This window comes from Pituophis catenifer, unplaced genomic scaffold (assembly GCF_029215685.1).
Source record: "Pituophis catenifer annectens isolate HBS135680 unplaced genomic scaffold, rPitCat1.0.hap2 SCAF_3, whole genome shotgun sequence".
Lineage (NCBI taxonomy): Eukaryota > Metazoa > Chordata > Lepidosauria > Squamata > Colubridae > Pituophis > Pituophis catenifer.
In genome coordinates, this window is record NW_027256883.1 from 93,273,678 (window position 1) to 93,297,673 (window position 23,996).

Sequence of the window (23,996 nt, forward strand, 5' to 3'; positions counted from 1 at the left end):
TGTGCATTGCCCAGAGTTGCTTTATGTGAAATGGGTGACTATATATATATATATATATATATATATATATATATATATATATATATATATATATATAAATAAATAAATAAATAAATAAATAAATAGACAGACGAACGGACAACCAATAACCGAAAAAGGGTCACAGTAGAAATTTTACAAAGGATGTTTGAAGAATTGGGAAATAATGCCACAACTTCAGTAGCTGTATTTGCAACTGCATCCATTAAAAGAGATTTGGCTATAGGATGAAGGAAAGATTTGCAAATATGGAAGAAAATTTATATTTACATTTTATGATGTATGCCACCCAAAATCAGTTGTTGAGATAAGCAGCCATAGAAATCAAACAAATAAATACAAAGATAAATACAAAACTGAAGAATCTGTTAATGGAGAGATTAAACAAATTAAAGACAAAAATAAACATTTTGGAAAATAAGACAGAAATAAATTGAGCAATGGAAAAAGATTTAGACAATGTGACACAATTGGAACTAGGAAAGAACTTTGGTTAACATTGAAAGCAATTCCAGAATTGATAAAGACATAAAGGAAAAAATTGCTGAATTTCAGACAAAGTTTTTGGGATGGTAGGGAGAAGCCATGGATGCAGCAATGGACAAGGTGTACAGAATTAATACTGTTCAAATATGCAAAATTAGAGATATATTTGTGCTTTTTGTCGGGAAGTCAAGATACCACATTCTACAACATTTCAATATTAAGTTAACAATAAGTAATTCAGAAGTAATTTTGCTTAAAGAAATACTTATTAGAATATTGCATAATAAAAAATACTGTATATATTTCTGACAGATAAACTAAGATATCATTGTTTACAATAATAATCTCTTGTAAATGTTGTTGTTAAATAAGTGCTTCTGTTCCATTTTAAGTTTCCCTAAAATTTGGAAACTCAATTTAGGCCTATTCTTGAATATATAAAATAAATAAAATATATTTTTAAATACAGACATTTAACAACTATTGGTTTTATCTTAATATAGTTCATATACTGATTTATAATCAGCCTGAATTCTGGCAGACATATGTATTTTATATGTAGATATATGTATCCTATGCTGGCTAGGAAGACCAATCTGATCTTTGCACATGTTTCTGGTTGCAGCTGTTTTCAGGAATCTTATTTGGCAACCCATTTTGATGCAACAAAAACATTACAACACCTTCAAGGTTATTAAATACTCCACAGTTTGGTATAACACAGAGCCACTCCTATTTATACGTTCTTGGGGGGGTGTCTTTTCTTTTATTATCCTTTTTTTTTCCTGCAGTCATCATTAAATTATTTTCAGGATTTATAAATTCTTTAAGCATGCTGGCTGGGAAATTCTGGGAGTTGAAGTCCACATATCTTAAAGCTGCCAAGGTTTAGAAACACTTCTGCAATAGGCACAATGGGGTGAGGGGGAGAGAAATTAGTGCAAAAGAACAAATGGACTTTTTATTATATAATTTAAAAGGTTCTTTTATTTCCATAAAATAGTAATATCTCATCAATGCTATCAATTTATAATTAATAATTAAAATAATCCAGAACTCTGTCTACCTGACATGGGGAAGTAAGCCTCAGCATGGCCTGAGCACCTCTGTTAGGCCATACTGTTAGCTAGGTGGCTCAGTGGCTAAGATGCTGAACTTGTCGATCAGAAAGGTTGGCGGTTCGGTGGTTCGAATCCCTAGTAAAGGTCTCCTGAATGAGTAGGGGGTTGGACTAGATGACCTCCAAGGCAGGGGTGGGTTCTAAATTTTTTTACTACCGGTTTGGTGGGTGTGGCTAGGGGTGGGTGTGACTGATTGCGCGTGGCCGTGATGTCACTCACGCACTCAGTCACATGACCCCCCCCCAAGCCACGCCCACTGAAAAGGTGGCTAAAATTTTTGGGACTTTTTGAAACTTTTTTTTGACACTCCGGCCCCATATCCAGGTCGGGACGTATGGGGTGGCGGTAGTCATCTTGGCTTTCCCTCGGTTGCCCTTCCTGGCCGAAAAGCACCCCTTCTCGCCTCTGACAGGCCTTCCTTGTGGTTGCAGCCAGAGCAACCCACTCCGCCAGCTCAGGGCAGCAGACTCGGCTGCAGCCCAGACAAGCCAAGAAACTGTGGGGAGCGTCCCGCGTGTTGCACCCCCTCCCAGCCTTCCCCCCGTGCTTCCGCACCATTTTTGGGCACCCAGCTTACTGGGCTGTCCCCATCCCTGTTGCGGCTCCAACGGCGGCAGCTTCGGGAAACGCTGGTGGCACAGAGGCGCAAGCGAAGGCTGGGAGGGGGATGCAATACACGGGAGGCTCCCCGCAGTTCCTCAGCTTGTCTGGGCTGTAGCTGACTGAGGTGCTTTAGCAGCCATGAGCTGCGCTTTCCTCCAAGTCTCACAGAGAGAAGCACCTGTTTCCCTCTGCCACCCCCAGCGCTTAGAGGAAAGCACGGCTCATGGCTGCTACTGGGCTGCCGCAGTCCCTATCGCGGCTCCAACAAGCAGTGTCTTTGGGAGATGCTGGTGGCACGGAGGTGCGGGCGAAGGCTGGGAGGGGGATGCAACATGTGGAGGACCAAGTCCGCTCCCCTTCACTTCCCCACACTTGTTTACCCGTTCCCAGAGAGCTTGGGCTACGCCTCCCTCCGACCCAGCTGCCTTCCTTGCTGGCGTCGCTCCTGAGTGAACTCTTCTGTCCTCGGCTGTTGCAAAGAAGCGGCAGCTCTGAGTGCGCCATGCCCGCTTTGTTCTCTTTGAGAGCCGCTTTGCACCTTGTTTGCAAAGCAGCTCTCAAAGAGAAAGAAGCGAGCACGGCTCACCCAGAGCTGCCGCTTCTTTGCAACAGCCGAGGACTTCTTCCGCTTGGAGCTCCAAGCTGCGAGGAGGGGGGGCGGCTGCAACGCCAGCAGCTTCAGTGGGCTCCTTCCCTCAGTGGTTTGTTTTCTTTTACCTCATCTAGACGACTTTGTAATTAAAGGCTGCTCCGCACTTTTTGATCTTTCTCTGGCGTGGAGAAAAGCGACCCTGTGTGAAGGGACTGAGTCTGCTGCTGAACTCGGAAGCCAAGAGACTTCTTTTCTACCCAGCCACTGGTGCACAGCGCCCAAAAGTCCTCTGGTCGCTGCCGCCATCTTCGCGCATGCGCAGCTTTCACCAGCTGAAGGACTTTTCGGCACCCTGCAGCCAGGCAGCTGAGAGGATCCTTTGCTCTGGTCAGCTTCGGGTGGGCGAGCAAGCAGCGACCGGGGAACTGGTTCGGGGGCGTGGCCTGGCTGCTGTTACTACTGGTTCGGAGAACTACTTCCTAAAGTTACTACCTATTCGGTAGAACCGGTCTGAACCGGGAGCAACCCATCACTGCTCCAAGGTCCCTTCCAACTCTGTTACTGTTACCTGTTACCTTTCACCTGTATCTCTCAACATCCCCTATTCCAGTTCTCTCCTCCCCTTGAAACATAATCTGTTAAGAAATAGCCAGTGTTGCCATCCTTTGATTTGGTAGTTCTACCATTAACTCATCATAATTTCCCCAAAGCATTATAGATTAAAGCTCATTTATATGCTCTGCTTGCTGGGATTTGAGATCGGCATATTCTGGTTTATTCACCTGTTTGCAGAAGGGGGTGAGGGATTGAATCTAACTTTATAAAATCAGTAGTAGGAACAAGCACTCCCATTCGGTGTGTTATACAGATAGTCCTTAACTTGCAACAGTTCATTTAGTGACTGTTCAAAGTTACAATGGCATTGAAAAAAATGACTTATGACTGTTTTTCACACTTACGAATGTTGCAGCAACCCTGCGGTCACATGATCAAAATTACTGGCAACTGATTCATATTTATGACGGCTGCAGTGTCCCGGGGTCATGTGATCACCTTTTGCAATCTTCTGACAAGTAAAGTCAATGGGAAAGCCAGATTCATTTAACAACCGATTACTAACTTAACAACTGCAGTGATTCACTTAACAACTATGGCAAAAAAAATCATAAAGTGGGGCAAAACTCACTTAACAAATGTTTCACTTAGCAACATAAATTTTGGGCTCGATTGTGGTCAAAGTAGAGGACTACCTATGTTACTAAGGAGATGGAAAATAAAAAAGTCATTTAATCATTTCCCCTACTTTCAGCCTTTTAAAGGGAGTGCTATTGTTCAAAGCCCTTGTTCTAGACAGGCAAGAGCAGAAAAACAATGGTTAAACATGTAGATGCTCTGCAACATTTCACTGCCAATTCCTGTTATGGCTTCCAAATCATGGCAGATTTCCTTAGATAAACATGACACCTGAATTGCTTGCACATTTCATTTTCCTTCAAGGTCAACATAGGCTAAAGCTTATTATATAAAAGAAGGTAATGGGAAGTTCCAATGTCCAATTTCTTCACTCGTCACCTGCAGTTTGAATGACATTCCAAACTGAGATCGAATCAGAAATTTTCTTACACCAATTATATATGCCAAGAAGAAATCAATAAAACAGTAATAGGAAAAGTGAATTCTTCTTCAGTTGAGGAGCTAGGGTCAAAAAGAACCTGTCTCTGGGGAAGAAAACCTCCTTCTGTCCCAGGAATTAACTTCAATCATATATTCTTTTTTTTATTTGTAACCAATTAATCCAACACAGTGGAGAGGACAGGATCAAAATATAAAAACTACCAAATAAACCCGCATATAGAACTCAATTTTTTTTTTCTCTCTCTCTTGGTTCCACAGAACTTCAAGATTAAAAGCCACATTGGAAAAATTAAGACTCTCATATTTACAACAATCCCTTTAGCAACTATTCAAAGTTATGGCATTGAAAAAAGTGACTTACAACTGGTCCTTGCACTTTCAATCGTCATAGAATCTTTCACACTCACTTGATCAAAATTTGGCAACTGGCATGTATTTATGATGGGTTCAGCATCCTGGAGTCATGTGATTGCCATCTGTGACCTTCCCAGCCGGCTTTCACCAAGCAAAATCAATGGGGGAAGCTGGCTTCACTCAACAATTGCAGTGATTCACTTAACAGCTGTGGCAAAATAGGTCATAAAATTGGGTGTACTCACTTAGCAACCACCCTACTTAACATTGGAAATTCTGGTCCCAATTGTCATCCTAACTTGAGCACCACCTGTGTTTTGTAATACCTAATAAACATAAACCAGTCTTACTCCTGTGTTTTATTTTCTTCTATCAAGCAGACCGCCAATATTTAGATAAATTCTGAGCACTCACCTGCATGTTTATTTTGTCTATGACAAAAGGATTGGTTTGAAATTATCTAGCAAGGATGCTTTGATTGTAAAGGAGGTTTTCCCAGGATGGTACTCACCCGCTGCACTATGGGTGTGCTGACCCCTGCAGTTTGGATTACTGCAATGTACTCTATATGGGTCTGCCCTTGAAGACTACCCGGAAACATCAACTGGTTCAGAATGTAGCAGTACACACAGTAATGGCAGGGCCTCTGTTACACCTCTGTTGGGCAAGCTGCACTGGCTTCCCTTTTCCAGGAATAATTCAATGTGGTCATCACCTTTAAAGCCATATATGTCACAGGGCCAGGTTATCTACAGGATTGAAATTCCCTAATGACATCTACCCATCCTACCAGATTAGATAGGGTGAGCACACTCCGAGTCCCTTTCCCTAAATATTGCCATCTGATGGGAGTGTGCCTTTTTCATGGCAGGCTCTGCCCTATGGAACACTCTTCCTCCTAAAGTTTAGCAGGCCTCCACCCTCCTAAGCTTCCATAAAGCTTTGAAGAGCTGGCTTTCCCCCCAAGCACTGGGATAAAATTAAATGATTGTACATCAAAAGTTTGATTTTGGGTAAAGTTTTTATTTTTAATGTGTTCAGTTTTATACTCTTAATATGACTTTTATGCTACTTTAACTTTTGATTGGGAGTTGCCCAGAGTTGGTTATAAGATGGACTGTTATACATTTTAAATAAATTAATTAAATTAATAAATAAGAAATAAAGCAAGAATTTGTATAGCTACCTAGTCTATTCATGGGTAAGCAAGTGGTGCTTTGTTAATGGAAAAAGATTCCTTGAAGAACTGGCACATTCAAGGGCATCTGAAACTGAGTGTTATTTGATCATCTAGAAGGATAAAAATGAACATGACTTCCTATGATGACAGAATGCTACCTGCAAACATTTGTGCAACTAGCTTCTAATGAAATCCAATAATTCCAAAATCTTTGCCAATTCTGTCTTTATTTTTGCACTGTCTCAGGAAGACCTGCCAACTCAAAGTTTCTGGTGGCACCCTGAAGAATGGTTGGCTGTGACTATATATTGTCAAACAGTCTATTGTTCAAGAACCACCCTCATTTAATTTGCAAACACAAACCTCTGTGCTCTGATTACAGGCTAGTTCCAGCCCCACCTTAGCTATGAAAGCCAGCTGGTTGACCTTGGATCACTTATTGTCTCTCAGCCCACCTCACCTCACAGAGTTGTTGTTGTGAGGAAAATAGAAGGAAGGAGTATTACATATTTTCGACACCTTGAGTTATTTATATAAAATAAAGGTGGGAAATAAATAAATAAATAAATAATTTTTAAAAATGCTATCTCACTAGATCCAAGAAAGTGCCTCCTTTGTTGCAGCACCTGCCCAGTAGAATAGCCCACCTCCAAAGGTCTAAACCACCCCATCCCTGATAGACCTCCATACAGCTTTAAAGACCTGGTAGTTTACCGGGTATCTAGACTGGGAGATTAAGCAAGTGGTTATTTTTTTATTGCTCTTTTTTGTAATTATGTGACCCTCAGACATTTATTACTTGGTCTGCTGATTTTTTGTTGTTGTTGGCATCCTTCTATGCCAACAAGAGTCATTGCCATTAAAAGGGAGGCTATATAAATAAAATCAATTTAAAAATTAAACAGTGAGCTCAAGTTTGAGTATAGCAAAATGGGAGAGGATATTCAGATGCCTTCAAAGATGTCCTGCATGTTTCTAACCTATCTCTAATTGCCGTAGAAATCATGGTCCCCGAGACTGACTTAAGTCCCAAGTAATTTTACCTTGTGAGTCAATTGATTAAAAAATGCTTGCACCTTAATTATTTATATTATGCCAACCTGAAAGCTAGTGAATGAACTCCAAATGTTATTGTTGTCCATGTCTACAAACTGGTTGAATGGGAAGGGGGCACAATAATTAATCTGATAAAATCAGAAAACTGAGGGTAGAAGAAAAAAAGTCAAAAAAAGAATTTATTAAAGACTTACAAACTCACTTCTGGTACTCCTCTTGATCAGAACCACATTCTCAAAGGCATGCTATTCCAGACTCTACATTAACCTAACACATAGCAATAAGCAGTCCTCAACTTAGAACCATTCATTTAGTGATCGTATGAAGTTTCAACAACACTGGAAAAAGTGGTTTATGATCAGTTCTTGCACTTATGGTCAATGCAACATTTCCAGGGTCACATGAGCAAAATTTCAGCAGCTAGCAATTGGCATGTATTTAGGATGATTGCAGCTTCCAGGGGTCATATGATTGCCATTTGCAGGCTTCCCAGCCAGCTTCTGACAAGCAAAGTCAATAGAAGCTGGATTCACTTAACAACCATGTGATTCACTTAACAATAGCAGTGGTTTACTCAACAATCCTGGCAAAAAAGCTCTTAAATCAGGCATGACATTCAATAACTGCCTTGCTTAGCGATGGAAATTCTGGCCCCATCAGTCAAGGACTACCTGTATTTATTTGCTAGAACTTGAGAGTCTAAAGAAGACAAAATCAGAAATATGCTAATCCCAAACGTTCCATAATGATAATGATTGAATGAATAAAAGAGATAATAATAATAATAATCCAGAGGCAAAATGCAAAATGATGTATCTGCTCTGCTCCTGGAAAAATCTCATACCACCCAAGCTTTTTATTGCTGCTTTCCTGGATCGCAAAAGGAGAAAACTTCATGAAAGGCTATGGCTACAATTCCTAATTTTACCTGCAAATGTCTGTTTAGACTCTAAGGGCTTCTCAGATTTCTAGGGAGCTTCAAAACAGTAATCTGCCACCTGTTCTTGGCTGGGCAATCCTGCAGCGCTCTGGGCTAAAACGTTAAAACTAGTCTACCATGAACAGCTGGCAAAAACTATATGTCACAGAGAGGTCAGTTTGAAATATGTTTTGGCATGGCTGATAAAACACACATTCTTTCAAGTCAGCAATACTTTACAGAGACAAATTGGAAAAGACAAAAACAGTGTGCATAGTAGTTTATAACTGATTTCATGAGGGAATATGAAAGAGGAGCGATAAGAGCAGAGAGGAACAGAAAATGATGCTCCTCTTTTAAGTATTTATACATCAGTAAACAGAGAAAACGATTATCTAACCATAAGCTTTCTCTTAGCCTCACTTTGATCTTGGCAAATGTGCCCAAAAAAACAACAACCCAGGATTAAATAAGTGACGATATTTAAATCCAGATGTGCTTCAATCACACGGCCAGTGGGCGTTAGAAAATCTAAGTTAAGGAGCAAAAACAGCAGGTGGACTCGTTATCATTACCTTTCCCCCCTCCCCTGCCCCCCATACCTCTTAGCAGTGTTTCAGCTCATCCATTTATCACAGTCAGGTGCCTTTCTAACTTTGTTGCAGAGGTTGAAAAAAGAAAGTGGAGGAGAAAGAAAAGAACTTCGGAGAGGAAATTTCATTCATTACCAACCCAGTGTTTTTTTGTTTGTTTGTTTGTTTGCTCAAATTAAAATCTTCTACCCCCACTTACAACTGGATGCCTTCCAGATCAGTTGATCTGAACTCCCCCAATCCTCATCTTTGCCTAGCCTGATTAAGGATCATGGAATTCCAGGTCCAACCCATTTGAAGAGTATGAGAACAGTGAAAGATGTTGCATCTTCTTACTTTCCACAATGCAAGCAGATCATACCAAGTTTTTTTTTCTTTTTAAAAACAGTGTTTTGCAGAACAATGGCAAATGTGATTTATTGCCCAATATTAGCAGCAATGCAGTTATACTCTGCAAGGAAAATGTTGAAAGCAATAATCATGTGACGTTTCACTTCAATTTAAAGATTAACATTAAGGCAGGCCATGACTTCTGGTCTGAGATTCTGAAGCCAATCATGGAAAATTCTGCATTTATCCAATTGTGGGTGACTAAATGATGACAGACTATACAGAGAAAGCGGGGCAGGGGGTTAAATTACAGTTCTTCAATGGGAATTAATTTCCACAGGCTTCCCCTAATTTGGTCTGGTGGTAATAGTAGTCTGGCATTTTTTGCCCATGTATCCAATGTCTTTTACACCATCCCCACCCTTTTCTGCAATTTCACAAAAACAAGAATTCTCTGGTTCCATTGTAGATTTTAAAATAATACTGCATTATATAATAGTGGTAATTATACATATATAATTATGCAATTATATATTATATACTAATAGCATAATAGTAATTAAAAGGCCATATTTATATAACATAATATGAAAATCTCCTTCTGTTAATTGGAAATAAACATTTTTGTTGTATATTAACTGGGCATGATGAATGTAGTACATCTTTTTCTATGCATTAGCCTGTCAACTTTCTTCTTATTCCTATCCATCACTGCAGAGAAAAAAGATTGTGCAATCATCACGATATTTGTGTAATGAATCTACTACTTTCTGCCTAAAATGTTTGGGTGGTAATCCAATACGGGATGCTATGCAAGTCCAAAATTTTAGTTTCTTCCAACCTTGGGAACTTTGTGGGCCACATGTGAGCTGTGGGACGGCTTGCCTACAGCCAAGAGGCTGAGGTTACTACACCCAGCCTGAAGCCTTACTAAAATAGATTAAAAAATTCATAGAGCACTACACAGAAAGGTTATCCTAATAGATCAGGCCAAAGCCCATTTTAGTCCAACATTTCATTTCTCGCCATGGTCAATCACGTGCCTTTGGAGAGCTCCCAAGCAAGGGGTGGAAGCATATCACCTTGCTTTGGCTCTCCTGCAGTTAGTATTTGAAGGCATGTTTCCTCCAACTCAAGCATTATTATTCTCTCTTACCAAAAAAGCAACTATAGAGCCAAAAGCAGGAGTACTGAGAAGCAAGAGAGATCAATCAGAATGCTCAGTAAGGTGGCACCTGCCCACAAAAGAAATGCCAAAAATTCCAAAAGGAAAAAAACACTATAAGAATTTACTGTACTTGATAGCCATAGAATACTGCTTAGACTAAGAAACCTCTAGAGAGCAAATGTGCCATAGAAAGGGAATGCCAAGTTAACATAAGATGGAGTAAGAATGGACTTAAAGCCTAAACTGTCTTTATTGCAAATGTTACAAGGATACACTGTAGATTTAAGGTAGAATTACCATAACTGGATCCAACAACCTATACACCAGAGGAAGACAAAACTCCCACAAGCAGCTAATTTGTAATCTTATTATTTAAATCAGCCAAGAACCCTAAAATAGACAAACTCACACCATTGAAAGTCAATCATTTGACTGGTAAATCTTGGTGGTTCTATCTCAGAGTATTGGAGGAAGTGCAAAATGGCCCTCAAACCAAGGGTTCCCCACTCTAAACAGAAGTATTTCAAGAAACAGTGCAATGAAAGAAAAGCTTCAGTTGCTGAATAAAGTAGAGGCTTGACAAGCAGCTCTGAAGATCATGATACACTGGGGCCGAAGCATGCAAGAGACAGAGCAGAGGACTGATACTAAGAAAATAAGACCTCAGAAGAATCCACTTAGAACAGGGTGTCAAACTGGCGGCCTGCAGGCTGAATCCATCACACGTAGGCCACACCCACCCCAGCTCCACAAAAGGAAAAAAATGTCATGACGACAACGTGACGCCAAGAGTTTGACACCCATGACTTAGAAGGTGAAACTAAGTTTCACAATGATCCAGGATTGTCAAAGGGGACAAATAACTAGGCTACAAAAATAGCACTTAAAGTAATCAGGCCTTAGACCAAAAATCTTACATGAGGTGGTTTGTATCATCTGGAGGATTTAAATAAAGTACCATTTGGGTGGAGGGGACCTCACAATAAATTGTTTTTCTATGCTGGTTGTCTGTTTCATCGTTGTTGTTTTTAAAAAAAACCTCATATGTAAAAATATATAATTACTCAGAAATGTCAGCTATATCACACCCACAATTAGGGTCTAACACGGCTCAAGAAATATCAGTAAGAGATGTACGATAATATAGAATATTGTATCTTATGCATGGATTTTTTTTAAAAAAAAGCTTTTACTTAGAGATAAGAATCAAATAATTGCTGAGGGTTAGTCTTTTAGTACATTAACATTCTCCTTAGATCATCTACCAATACTGATTCATGATCAATCTTGTTTTTACTAAGGTAGCATTCCTAATTTCTCTGTATTTTTCATCTCTCAGCTCAGTACTTTTAAATATAGTTCAGAAGTATTTCGTAATACTAAAGGAAGGACTGAGATGAGTATTCAGATCAACAATGATGCTTGGCCAGAAGCCAGAGACTGATGTCTGTGTTTCATCAGACTTTACTGATGAAAAATGGCAATGAGTAAAACAAATACATTCTCCCAGAAGGTTGTGAATCAGTAAATTCACAATTTACACTGCTGTCTAAAGTCTCCCCAATCATCTTCAGCCCCTCCAACTATCTTCCAAGATGCTGTTCAAACCTACAGTTTCTGAAGTTCCTTTGCTCTACATACTATACTGCAATGTTATTCAACCTTGACAGCTTTAAGACGTGTGGACTTCAACTCTCAAAATTCCCCAGTCAGCATAGCTATTTGCCTATTTTAGGGTTCTTGGCTTATTTAAAGAACAGGATTAGAAATTATCTGCTTCTGAGAGGCTTGCCTTCCTCTGGTGTGTAGCATAGCTGGCTGGGGAATTCTGGGAGTTGAAGTCCACACACCTTAAGGCTGCCAAGACTGAGAAACACTGCTATACTAAAAAGAAAGGTGCCTAGTTAAGCTAACTGCACAGACATGTCCATATGGTTTTCTTGAGAATACAGTAATTGTTTATCATAACCTTCTCCCAGATTGGCTTTTAGGCTCTCCAGCACTAGTATCCCATATAGTACTCTCATCCAGTTAGTAACCAGGTCTGACCCTGCTTAGCTTTGGCCAGCTACATGCTACCATCTTCTAATACGCAGATTTATACAAATCATTTTACAAGGGACTTCTCAACCAGGAACAGCCAAATGCTCAGGATAACTGTTCACATGGTCACCTGAGATTTTCTGTACTTATTTATGAATGCACCAAAGATATTTTAGGCAGGGTAGCAAAGAAGTGAGTTAAACAGCCATATTATTTATTTAATGTTTGGGCTACCTTTTTGTCTGCAAATGACTTTGAGTGACAATGTGATGTTCTGATTAAGTGATTGGATTATACCTAGGGAGATCCATGTTCAAGTCAACCCTCATCCTTGGATTTCATCAGGTGATTTAAACCATTCATTTAGTCTAACCTACTTCATAGAGTTGTGGTTGTGGACAAAATTTAGTGGTATGCATACTACTTTGAACTTCTAGAAGAGTAGGATAGAATTAAGAAATGACAAAAACAGATTCCAGGAAATTTACAATGTAAAGCATATTAAAGAAATTAAAAATACTGTACAGAATTAGAGAATTAAAAGCAAGATGATTACAACATTAATAAGAAGATGCACCCTTACAAGAGGATGGCACTAAACACAGCTCTGTATGAACTGTATTTATAGCCTAGGAGTAACTTAGAAAGTGGCCTCCCACTTGCCAGATTAACAACCCTCAGACATCAAGGAACATTTTCAGATCATAACAGCAGGTCAGATTCAATGGGAGAGGCAGAGCCTAAAATACCCCAGCCTTAAGCTGTATAGGTTAGAGATCAGCAAGTTTTAAAGATGGCTTTCTTGCCATGGCTGAGCTAAACCCTTATTCGACCAGCCTTGTCAAATGAAATTTTATCCTAATATTCATGCCTTTGTAGGCGGCTGAACCACAACTCTCAGCAGCCCTGGCCAGCAGGGCTAATAATGAGGAGTAGTGGGGCTTCTCCTTCTGCAACATCTGGAGGGCTGCACAATGGAGAGGCTAGACCGGCCTCAGTACTTACTGTATCTGCAGCTTAAACAGTGAAAGGAAATCAACAACTGGCAGATGACGTGTTTTACTGCATGTTTGAGAGAAAACTACTGCCAACCATCTACACAAATCCCCATCTCAGACACACCAACAACAGCTAAACCTCCTACAACCTACCCTATCCCATTGGGCCAACCACTTCTGGTGATTACAGAGAATGAGGTTCAAAGCCTATTTCACAGATAAAAGCCAGGAAAAGCACCAGGTCCAGACAAGATAATGCCTTCTTCCTTAAACACATGTGCTGACCAACTGGTCCCCATCTTTACCCACATCTTTAATAAATCACTAGAGATGTGATATGCTCCTTCGTGCTTCAAATGCTCTACTATCATCCCAGTGACAAAGAAACCCTCCATCGAGGAACTGAATGACTTCAGACCTATTAATCTAACACAGGGGTCGGCAACCTGCGGCTCCGGAGCCACAAGTGGCCCTTTGGGCCCTCTGCCACAGCTCCCTGTCCCATCACTGGTTTGCCCCGCCCCTCTTATTTCTATTTTGGACTCCAGCCCAAAGTGGCAAGAAGTGAAGGCTGCCTTACGTGCAAATGTGGTGTGAAAGCAGGTACAGAGCAGCTTTGCTCCTGCACTCTCCTCCCCCCTCCTCCTCTCGTAACCCCCTGGCCGGCATTCTGAGCCAGGAGTGTGTGCATGTGTGGAGAGACCCTCCTTAAGTGAGCTGCTGCCCGCCCCGCGCACGCCTTTCCTGAGCTTTGGCATTCATTTGAGGAGGGTCTCCCCGCCCGTGCGCAGCTCCCGGCTCAGCTACAGCTGTCCCGGGCATCCTGAGACGAGGAGGGGGAAGAGGGTCGCCAGAGAGTGCAGGAATGAAGCTGCCCTGTACCTGCCTTCGCGGCACATTTGCACATAAGGCAGCCTTCGCTTCCCGCCACTTCAGGCTGGAGTCTCCCTGCATGTACGAATGCTCCCAGTTCAGCCACAGCCGGCCAGGGAGTTACGAGAGGAGGAGTGGAGGAGAACAGTCACCCGAAGGGAGGGGGGAGTCACACACATACACAGAGAGAGAGAGAGACATAGAGAGACAAATACAGAGTGATACATAGAGAAGAGGTGAGAGAGGAAGAGGGGGAGAGAGAGACAGAGGGAGGAAAAAGGGGGAGAGGGGGAGAGAGACAGAGAATAGTTTTATGGCTGGGTAGGCGTGGCTAGGTGGTCATGTGACTGGGTGGGAGTGAGTGACATTGAATTGGCCATGCCCACCTAGGTTTTGTGGCTCCTGGTGTGTTTTTTTTTCAGTAGGAAAGGGGTCCAAATGGCTCTTTGAGTGTTTAAGGTTGCTGACCCCTGCTCTAACATCTGTAGTTATGAAGACCTTTGAAAGACTAGTGCTCGGCCACCTGAGAACAATCATGGATCTGCTGTTAGACACCTTGCAATTTGCCTACCGAGCAAATATATCGACAGATGATGCTGTTAATATGACTCTGCACCAGTGGTGGGTTGCTCCCGGTTTGCACCGGTTCACAAGAACCGCTAGTAAAAATTTGTAGTAATTCCGAGAACCGGTAATAACATTGGCTGGCCACGCCCCCGAACCAGTCCCCAGCCCAGTCGCCACTCACTTACCCTGCCCACTTCATCAGAGGCTTTTTTTTTTTTTTTTAACTTTTAAAAGCATTTTTTCTACAACCTCTTAAGGTTGTAGAAAAAATGCTTTTAAAAGTAAAAAAAAAACCGCCTCTGATGATCCCGCGGCTCAGCTGGGATCGTCAGAGGCTTTTCAAAGCATTTTTTCTACAACCTCTTAAGGTTGTAGAAAAAATGCTTTTAAAAGTAAAAAAAAAGAAAGTTGGCCACGCCCACCCAGTCACATTACCCCACCAAGCCACACCCACAAAACAGAACTGGTAGTAAAAAAAATTAGAACCCACTACATCCTTCAACATCTTGAATCTCCAAAGAGCTATGCAAGAGTCCTCTTTGTAGACTTCAGCTCAGCATTCAATACCATCATTCCAGATATTCTTCTAACTAAACTAAATCAGATAGCTGTACCTGACCACACTTGTAAATGAATCTATAAGCTTCCTAACAGATAGGAAGCAGCAGGTGAAGCTAGGCAAAATCACCTGCACAATTAGCACAGGAGCCCCCCAGAGCTGTGTGCTCTCTCCACTACTCTTCTCTCTATACACCAATGACTGCATCTCAAAAGATTCCTCTGTGAGACAATGATGAATCTGCATACAGACAGGAGGTTGAACAACTAGCCTTGTGGTGCAACCAGAACAATCTTGAACTAAATACACTCAAAACCGTAGAAATGGTGGTGGATTTTAGAAGAAAATCTCCTATACTACCACCTCTTACAATACTAGACAACACAGTATCAACAGTAGAGTCCCTCAAGTTTCTAGGTTCTATCATATCTCAAGACCTAAAATGGACACCTAACATCAAAAATGTCATCAAAAAAGCTCAACAAAGAATGTTCTTTCTGCGCCAAGTCAGAAAGCTCAAACTGTCCAAAGAGCTGCTGATCCAGTTCTACAGAGGAATTATTGAATCTGTCATCTGCACCTCCATAACTGTCTGGTTTGGCTCTGCAACCAAACAAGAAAAACACAGACTTCAACAGATAATTAGAACTGCAGAAAAAACAATTGCTAGCAACCTGCCTTCCATTGAGGAACTGCATGAGTCAAAAAGAGGGCTGTGAAAATATCTACAGACCCCTCACATCCTGGAGATAAATTGTTTCAACTTCTACCCTCAAAACGACGCTATAGGGCACTGCACACCAGAACAACTAGACACAAGGACAGTTTTTTCCCCAAATGCCATCAGTCTGCTTAACAACTAATTTCCACAACACTGTCAAATAATTTACTAAGGTTGTATTACTATTATTCTTCTCTTCCTTACTAGTATCTAACTCTTCCCACTTATTACTATAACCATGTCGCTTATATTTCTCAACCTTGACTATCACTAAGTGTTGTATCTTTTTATTCTAGATGAATGTATTTTATTATCCTTATGTACCCTGAGAGCATATACACCAAAGACAAATTCCTTGTGTGTCCAATCACACGTGGCCAACAAAGAATTCTATTCTATTCTATTCTATTCTATTCTATTCTATTCTATTCTATTCTATTCTATTCTATTCTATTTTTATTCTGGAAACTGTTCATCTAACAGAAGGTAACACAATTTCTTTCCCTACAATGCCATTCTGCCTTCCATTGGAGGAATCCTGTTGTGTTTGAAAGAAGTAATATATTACCAATTGCTGAACTACCTCAGAAAGAAAAAACAGAAGACATAAATTAAAAGATCTTCTCAATGCTCATGTTTAGTAATTACAGGTCGGCCCTGGGGTAGAAGATGGGAGGATAACATTAAACGGCTGCCTCTCCTAAAATAGGATACATAAACCTTATGTTCAACAGAATATTTTAACAGGTTGCTTGAATTCTAGTTTGGCCTAACAACAACAAAATACCACAAAGTACATTTCCCTTAATATAGCACTACTGAAAGCTGCTGAAATGTTTTTAATTGTGTGCTTGTTACAAACCCATCTAAACCATTTGCTTCTCAGGATCATCATTGTTTGGCTCTGTAAAAAGTTAGTATTTTGACTATATATAAACATAGAAATCAACTTACCAGATTTATTTTTAGAATTCTGAATCAGCACATTTTCTGTCAATTAAATCACTGTGAGGATTGTTTTATGGTTAAATATATCATTCACACCTAACAGCAACTTGATATTCGACTATAGTATACAAAATATCCACACACAAAAGAAACAAACAGATTCCATAGAACTTCAAAGGCTAATCAATCAAAATAATGTCTTGGGCTTCATATTCATTGCGCCTGTTTAGATGGCAAAAATGATTAAGTCAGCAGTTCCTCAGGGAAATTAAGTCCCTCCCATGTGCTGGCAACGCATGATTGCAGATGACCCAGACAGTCAAGTGCCAACCATGAAGTCTTCCTAGCTACCGCAAAAATTTGGTATAACAAAAGAACCCACACTATCATGATCAGAGTTAAGGTCAGTCTACTAAACACCTTTCTGCCCTTTCCCTCTCCTCTTTCATTTGGCTGTATGAGAAAAAGAAGATGGTGATAGAGATAGGCTTGCTAAAAAATTTTTTTTAAAAAAACTATTTCATGAATTTCCCAGAGTTGGGAGGAAATCATAACAATGCAAATTATACTACCCCTCCCCCACCCAGGGGTAAAATCCAGCAGGTTCTGAAAGGTTCTGGAGAACTGGTAGCGTAAATTTTGAGTAGTTCAGAGAACCAGCAAATACCACCTCTGGCTGGCCCCAAAGTAGGGTGGGTATGGAGATTTTGCAATATCCTTCCCCCAGGAGTGGGGAGGGAATGGGGATTTTGCAGTATTCTTCCCCTGCCACGCCCATCAAGCTACATCCACAGAACCTGTAGTAAAAAAATTTGGATTTCACCACTGCCCCCCCCCCCTCATGTGCCCTTACATCAGGATCAGAATTCAGCTCTGCTACTACCCATTCAGCTCCTCTATATGATATTGTAATGGCAGCGTTTGCCTGATTTCCATTGCTGAAACTCAAAAATCTCCAACAGAGGAAAAGCTGCCATCAGTGGCTATATGGATTATGTGCTATATTATGTTTCAGAACAATCAGAAAGTGAATAGTACCCAGACAGTCTTAGTCAGAAAGCCAAGGGATGAATTTAGACAAATCTTAAAATGTTAATTTTTTTTTAGTGTTTTACTGGTTTTATTGTTTTTGTTTTTAAATGATTTTAAGGTTTGAATTATGTGTTTCTGACTTGTGAGTTTCCCAGAGTCATCTGCTGAGACGGGCGCCTATAGAAATAAAATAATTAAAATCAGTGATCAATGCAAATAAGTAGATGGCGAGGTGAACACTTTAGCCAAATCTGAAAGCCATGCCATTCCAGGAAAAGACTACAGTATTTTCTAGATAATAGGAATTAGATATATACATATACTTGATATAACCTAGGGTTATTGATAGTTCCTACTGGGAGCTGAATCCAAAGGGAAAGATTTTTGCCACCCCTTAAAGACTGTTAGTTTCCAAACTACCATTTGGCCTTATGGGCTCTGCCACCTTCCAACACCTGATGGATAGGGCATTGTCAAGCCAAGGAAAGTGGTGTGAATCTACAGGTAGTCCTTGACGTACGACCACAATTGAGCCCCAAATTTCTCTAGTTAAGTGATATGTGTGTTGAGTTTCACGAGCTTTCTTGCCTCAGTTGTTAAGTGAATCACTGCAGTTGATAAATTAGTAACCCAGTTGTTAAATGAATCTGGTTTCCCAAATGACTGCTTGTCAAAAGATTGCCAAAGAGGATCACATGACCTTGGGACACAGCAACGGTCATAAATATGAACCAGTTGTCAGGCATCTGAATTTTGATCACATGATCATGGGGAAGTTGCAAAGGTCATAAGTGTGAAAAATGGTCATTAAGTCTCTTTTTTCAGTGCCATGGTAAATTTGAACAGACACTAAACAAACTGTTGTAAATTTTGAAATTCAAACAATGATCATGTAAACTTTTGGCATATTTAATAAAGCAACAAAAGCTCAGGTTTTTATTTCAATAGTTAGAACAAATGCTGCATAATGCATGAAGACACAAATTTAATATTTCAAGGTTTTTATTTACAAAAAAAATCCATAAGGATTTGGTAGGAAATGAATGTTTCTTTTAGCTCAGTTTTCACTAGATATGGAGTCAAAAAGCTAAACGCACACTAAAGTAGCAGAGTCTAGCTCACACTGGCAATTCTTAAAAGCTAAACAACTTGGCCCTGGTTAAAACTTGGATGGGAAATCACTTGGAATTCCATGGCTGTTCACTAGACTGGAAAATTGAAAAAAGCATCATGGAATAAGGCAATAGCAAATATTTCCATAATGTTGGCAACAAAATTGAATGGATGCAATCACAAGGAGTCAAGGTCATCTTGAAGAAATTGTTACCTTTTTATTCAGGCAGAGCGTGATAATATGAATCATAGTATGATAGTATGAAGAATAATGCCATTGCCAAGTTGGTTTACATAAATAATAGTATAAACCAAATACAATACCAGTATTTCAGCTTCTAAGCTATTCAGTATTTATCAGAACGTTTGCATCTGGTACTCCACCAGCTTATAGGGCTGGTATTCCTCAACCAAATCAGGATGATGTATGCTGTACTAAAAATAGACCTATTTCATTAATGAATAAAAATGGAGAAATGTTATTTATTTAGAAAATTTATTAACTTGCCAACCAACCCAAGAAGATACTGTACTAGCACACCTGGTACATCCTGATCAAGCAGGGTTTATTTGTTGTAGATGAGATGCTGACACATCAGTAAATCTTACAGCTTTAAATAATCCTAAAGTGGATCCAGCTGTCAACATTTCATTGGATATTGAGAAGGCTTTTGATAAAATGTATTGGCAATGCATATTTTTAATTTTTTTCAAAGTTTTATTTTCCCTCAGGGCTCTTCTCTCTCTTTTACTCTTTGATTTAGTTTAGAACCATTAGCAACTATAGTTAGATCAAAGGCTATACTGAAATTCATGTTCTAATTCATACTGGTATAGAAAGCAAAGTAACCCCATTTTTAGACAATATGTTGGTATTTATTGATAAGCCTGAGGGTTCCAAACCAAAAGCAACAAAATTAATTGATGATCTAGGAACCCTTCCCGGGTATATTAATTGGTTTACATCTGAATTGATACCGTAGGGAGCTATTAAGTGTTCAAAATCAACTACCTCTGGACAGTCTTGATAATTCATCATGGACTGAGAATACCTCAAGCTTAACTCAGATGGTTAAGTTGAATACAAATATATTGTGATAAAAAGCAGCAATAGATTTAGGCAGCTGAGCTTCATTTAAACCGAGTATGTGGGGAAAACTAATATTTGAAAGATGACTATTTCACCACGGTAATGTACACCATACTTGCATGTTATGCCTCCATATGTTCTTAAGATATATGTACAGAGGTTTCATGTGCTATTTCAGAAGTTTGTTTGGCAAAACTATCCTGTTTTCTTTCAAAAAATTTCTACAGTCCATTAAGGAAGGCATGTTTCCTTTTTCAGGATAGCAAGATCTATCTATTGTACCAATAGAAGAGAATATTTGTGGCTCAAGGGTCCTTGGTGCTTCTGGGGTCCTTGGTGCTGAGCTTGGTTGTTTTCTTGCAGATGTTTCTTTACCAAACTACGTAACATTATCAGTGCTAGTAGGGAGTGGAGTTTCTTCTTATTTTCTATTTTAGTGGCTTGCCCTGCCACTGTTGGTGGGAGTGGTCTTGTTGGTTCTTTGATTATGCTGTTGTTTACTGTTAGTTTACTTGGCAGTTCCTTGATTGGGGTATTGTTTGCTACTTGATTGTTGATGTTAATCTACTGTACTGGAAAATTGGCCACATGGACCATTTTAGATTGAGCAAATTTCGCTCCCCAAAATCCTTGAAAACTATAGAATTTTACCTCCTTCTATTTTTGTTACCCTGCCTGTCTTTTAATTTTTACAATCATGCTTAGTTAAGAAACGGGGAAAGCCAAATTGGAGAGGCAAAGTGTAGAGAATTCCCTCTAGTATTACAGGACTTCAATATAAATTAATAAGCCAATAATAACTGTTTATAAACAGTAGCTGCTACTAAGTATTAATTTGATATTTGAGAGTATATGGAGACATGGTGGGAAGAACCGAATTGTTTGCTAAGTGAACATTAATGTAGTTTTACCAATTTAAATGTATTATTTCAACAGAAATATTTCATATCTATTGGAAGAAACCAATAAATGCAGATAACTTGCATGTGGTATTTAGAACATAACACTAGTTGCTACGACATAGTCTTGTGTTACTTTTATAGCTCCCTTTTGGAGAATATATTTTACATGCATTACTTCGCTAGACTAATACATGAAATAAATGTTTGCTAAGCAGCAAATGAGATTTTTGCATGTATAATACTATTTTATAAATGGTGAATGGGGTTTTATGTATGCATAAAATGGCACTACTGATGTGTAAAATGATGAATGATTTTGTTCACTGTACCTGGACAAAACTGAGCTCCAATAAGCTGAGGGTATACTGCATATTTCGGTTCTGAAAGATTCTTGTAGATGCCCATTTTAACATAATATAGCAATAGCTTGGAGATTAATAACAAGAATGAGATAATGCATACTTCTATAGGAAAGAATACTGTATAAATTGTTAAAAGAATATAAATTGACTTAAATATTGGTAATTTAGCTTCACAGTACAGAATGAAAGGTTTATGCATGAAGATATTGGGGAAGAGGCTACTGTCTTATATTTTTGATTCCTCTATGATGCAAAATGTATTTTAAAACACAGATGGATAATATCTTGGCTTTTTGTTTTCTTCGTTTACAACACTATTGACTAGTCATCTTGGCTAATCTTCCCAAACAAGGGAAACTTAAACCTAATTAGTACTTGAATCAGCATCCACTAGGAAATCCCACAATGGGAAGTTGAAAAGACATCCAGAAAATAGCAAGCTCTTTCTGTACTATTAATTACACAGATGTATCCACAAAGTCATCAGGAGGCAAGATCGGCCCAAAAGAAACTTTTAAGATGCTCAAAATTCAGATTTATGTACATCCTAGTAAGCACAGGTAGAACTCCACTACAAAACTGCTCTTTTACTGAGAACAAAGAGTATAGCATTCTACTAAAGAGCCCTTGTGACACAGTGGTTAGAAATGCAGTATTGCAGGCTAACTCTGCCCACAGCCTGGAGTTCTAGGTTGCTCAGCCTTCCATCTTTCTGAGATCGGTAAAATGAGACCCAGATCATTGGGGGCAATGTGCTGATATTGTAAACCGCTCAGAGAGTGGTATAAAGCACATAAGTGTAGGTGCTATTGCTAAAGTCAAGTTAGAACCCACTTTTATTTGCTGTTTGTGGATCTTAAAAGAACTTAGCCAACAAATGCCTCCTTTCTCTTTTTTTTTAAAGGTCAGGAGTACAAAGAAACACCTAGAGCAGTTTTGCTTTGTGGAACTATCTGCATTTCCTCCCTCTTCTTTGCAGGCCACTAACCTCTTCTTCGACCTGAGTTTAAAAAATAATAATAATAATAAGCTGCCCTGAGAGGCTCACTTCACGCGCCCCCTGCCGACAAGGGCACAAATTCTCACCTTAAAGCTGCAGGATGCTGGAAGCAAAACGTTTCAAAGCAGAGACGATACAAAAGTTGAGCTACAATACACCGACGAGCGTCTGCAAAATCGTGTACAGTCACATTTCTCCCTTGTCCTACCCAAATCCAAAGTTTCTCTGTCTACAGGGCAAGGAGACCTGTTGTATACTTACCTCCTTTAAAACCACCACCGCCCCGCGCCTCTACCTCCGTTTCTCAATATTCCCTCGCATTCTTCAGACCGATACACAGAACCGTCCAACGCGTCCCATTTTTAGTTTTTGAAGGCAGCGCGAGGCGCCCACACATTCTCACACACACACACACACACCGCGATCCCGCGTACGCGCGGATTTTGTTTTGGTAAAACCGCGACAAAGTCTGGCAAGGAAATGCCACGCAAAGTCTTTAAGGCGCAAACCCCGCGAACTTAGTTATCAACCCTCGTGAGCCTGGCCGCTGCGCAACCTTCCCACTTGAAATAAGTACAAAGCGACGGAAATCGACTAAGCCTTTATCCTTTCCGATAAACAGGGAGGGAGGGAGGGAGAGAGAGAGGGCGAGGCTGTAGGGCGCGACCGACTCTCACCTTTGTCGGGAAGGCTTCACTTTTTGCACACCTCCGTTTCAAGGAAAGGGCAGAAGGAGTGCAAGGCGACGCGACTGTGGTCACCGCAGAACTATCCTCCGAAAGGGGCTCGGCTCGAGTAGTACTTGCACAGCCGATCCAACCCCAGGACACGACCCGGAGCGCTCGGGAAGGTTCCGAAGAGGTGGGGAGTAAGAGAGCGGCTGCAGGCGGGTGGGGCACAGACCCTGGACGGCTGGCTCCTCTGGGCGGAGGCGGTCACCCGCCGGCAGCACTCTCCGAGACGCTAAACGGGGAAATTAGCGGGATGTGAAAAGGAGCGGAGAGCGGCGCCAGCAGCAGGTCCCCGCTGGAGGACCTGGCGGGGAGGCGGCGCCGGAGCTGCTGCATGTGCGAGCGGCCAGTTGCTGCCGCGGTTGTTGCTCCTCCTCCGGCCCTCGCGGGGAAGGATGTGGAATTGGAGCCGGCCAGCCCTCTTCGCCTCCCGCCGCGGAGGGAGTCGCTAAGGGGTGGCCTCGCCCACCTCTCTTCTCCACGTCCAAGAACCACGGAGCGAGCTTTAAGTAGCAGCCCTCCCTCTCTTCCCGTTGGAAAGTAGTGACGTCTCCCTCCTGTGCCTACTTTCTGGAGAGCTTCGAGGCAAAGAAAGCGGGCCAGGGGCCCCAGATAGGCTCCCCATCCCCTAGCGCGCTCCCTTCAGCATTCGGTTTGGAGGGGCCTCCCTTTGGCATCTTTGCGGCTGCAGCCTAATCGCTTCTCAGCAGCCAAACAGGGTTGTCCAGGGACTGGCCTAAAGTTAAGTTTCTGCCTTTTAGGCTGTGAAGAAGGACTTATAAAAGTTAGGAACCCCAACCAAGAGAGCACCACAGTGGCAGAATTATCTCTTACTGCCTTTCAAACTCTCCCCACCCTAGTTCGTTCCAGGTCTGCCTTTTAGCTCTCCAACCTCCTCCAGGGAACCTTTTCAATGGTATTGCAATACCAAGCAATAACCTGACCAAGTAAGTAAGTCGAACTGCAGTTTTGTACACTGGC

The 23,996-nt window shown here is 40.8% G+C and overlaps 1 long non-coding RNA gene across 1 annotated transcript in view; it reads right to left on the reverse strand.

Annotated features, from left to right (window-relative positions):
* The window catches only part of LOC139313695 (uncharacterized), an 87,841-nt gene extending 64,786 nt beyond the window's left edge, over positions 1-23,055 (reverse strand). Inside the window, exon 1 of the long non-coding RNA XR_011600150.1 lies at positions 22,962-23,055. This is a non-coding gene — a long non-coding RNA (uncharacterized lncRNA). The remainder of the gene's footprint in view (positions 1-22,961) is intronic.
* Positions 23,056-23,996: the final 941 nt, after the last annotated feature.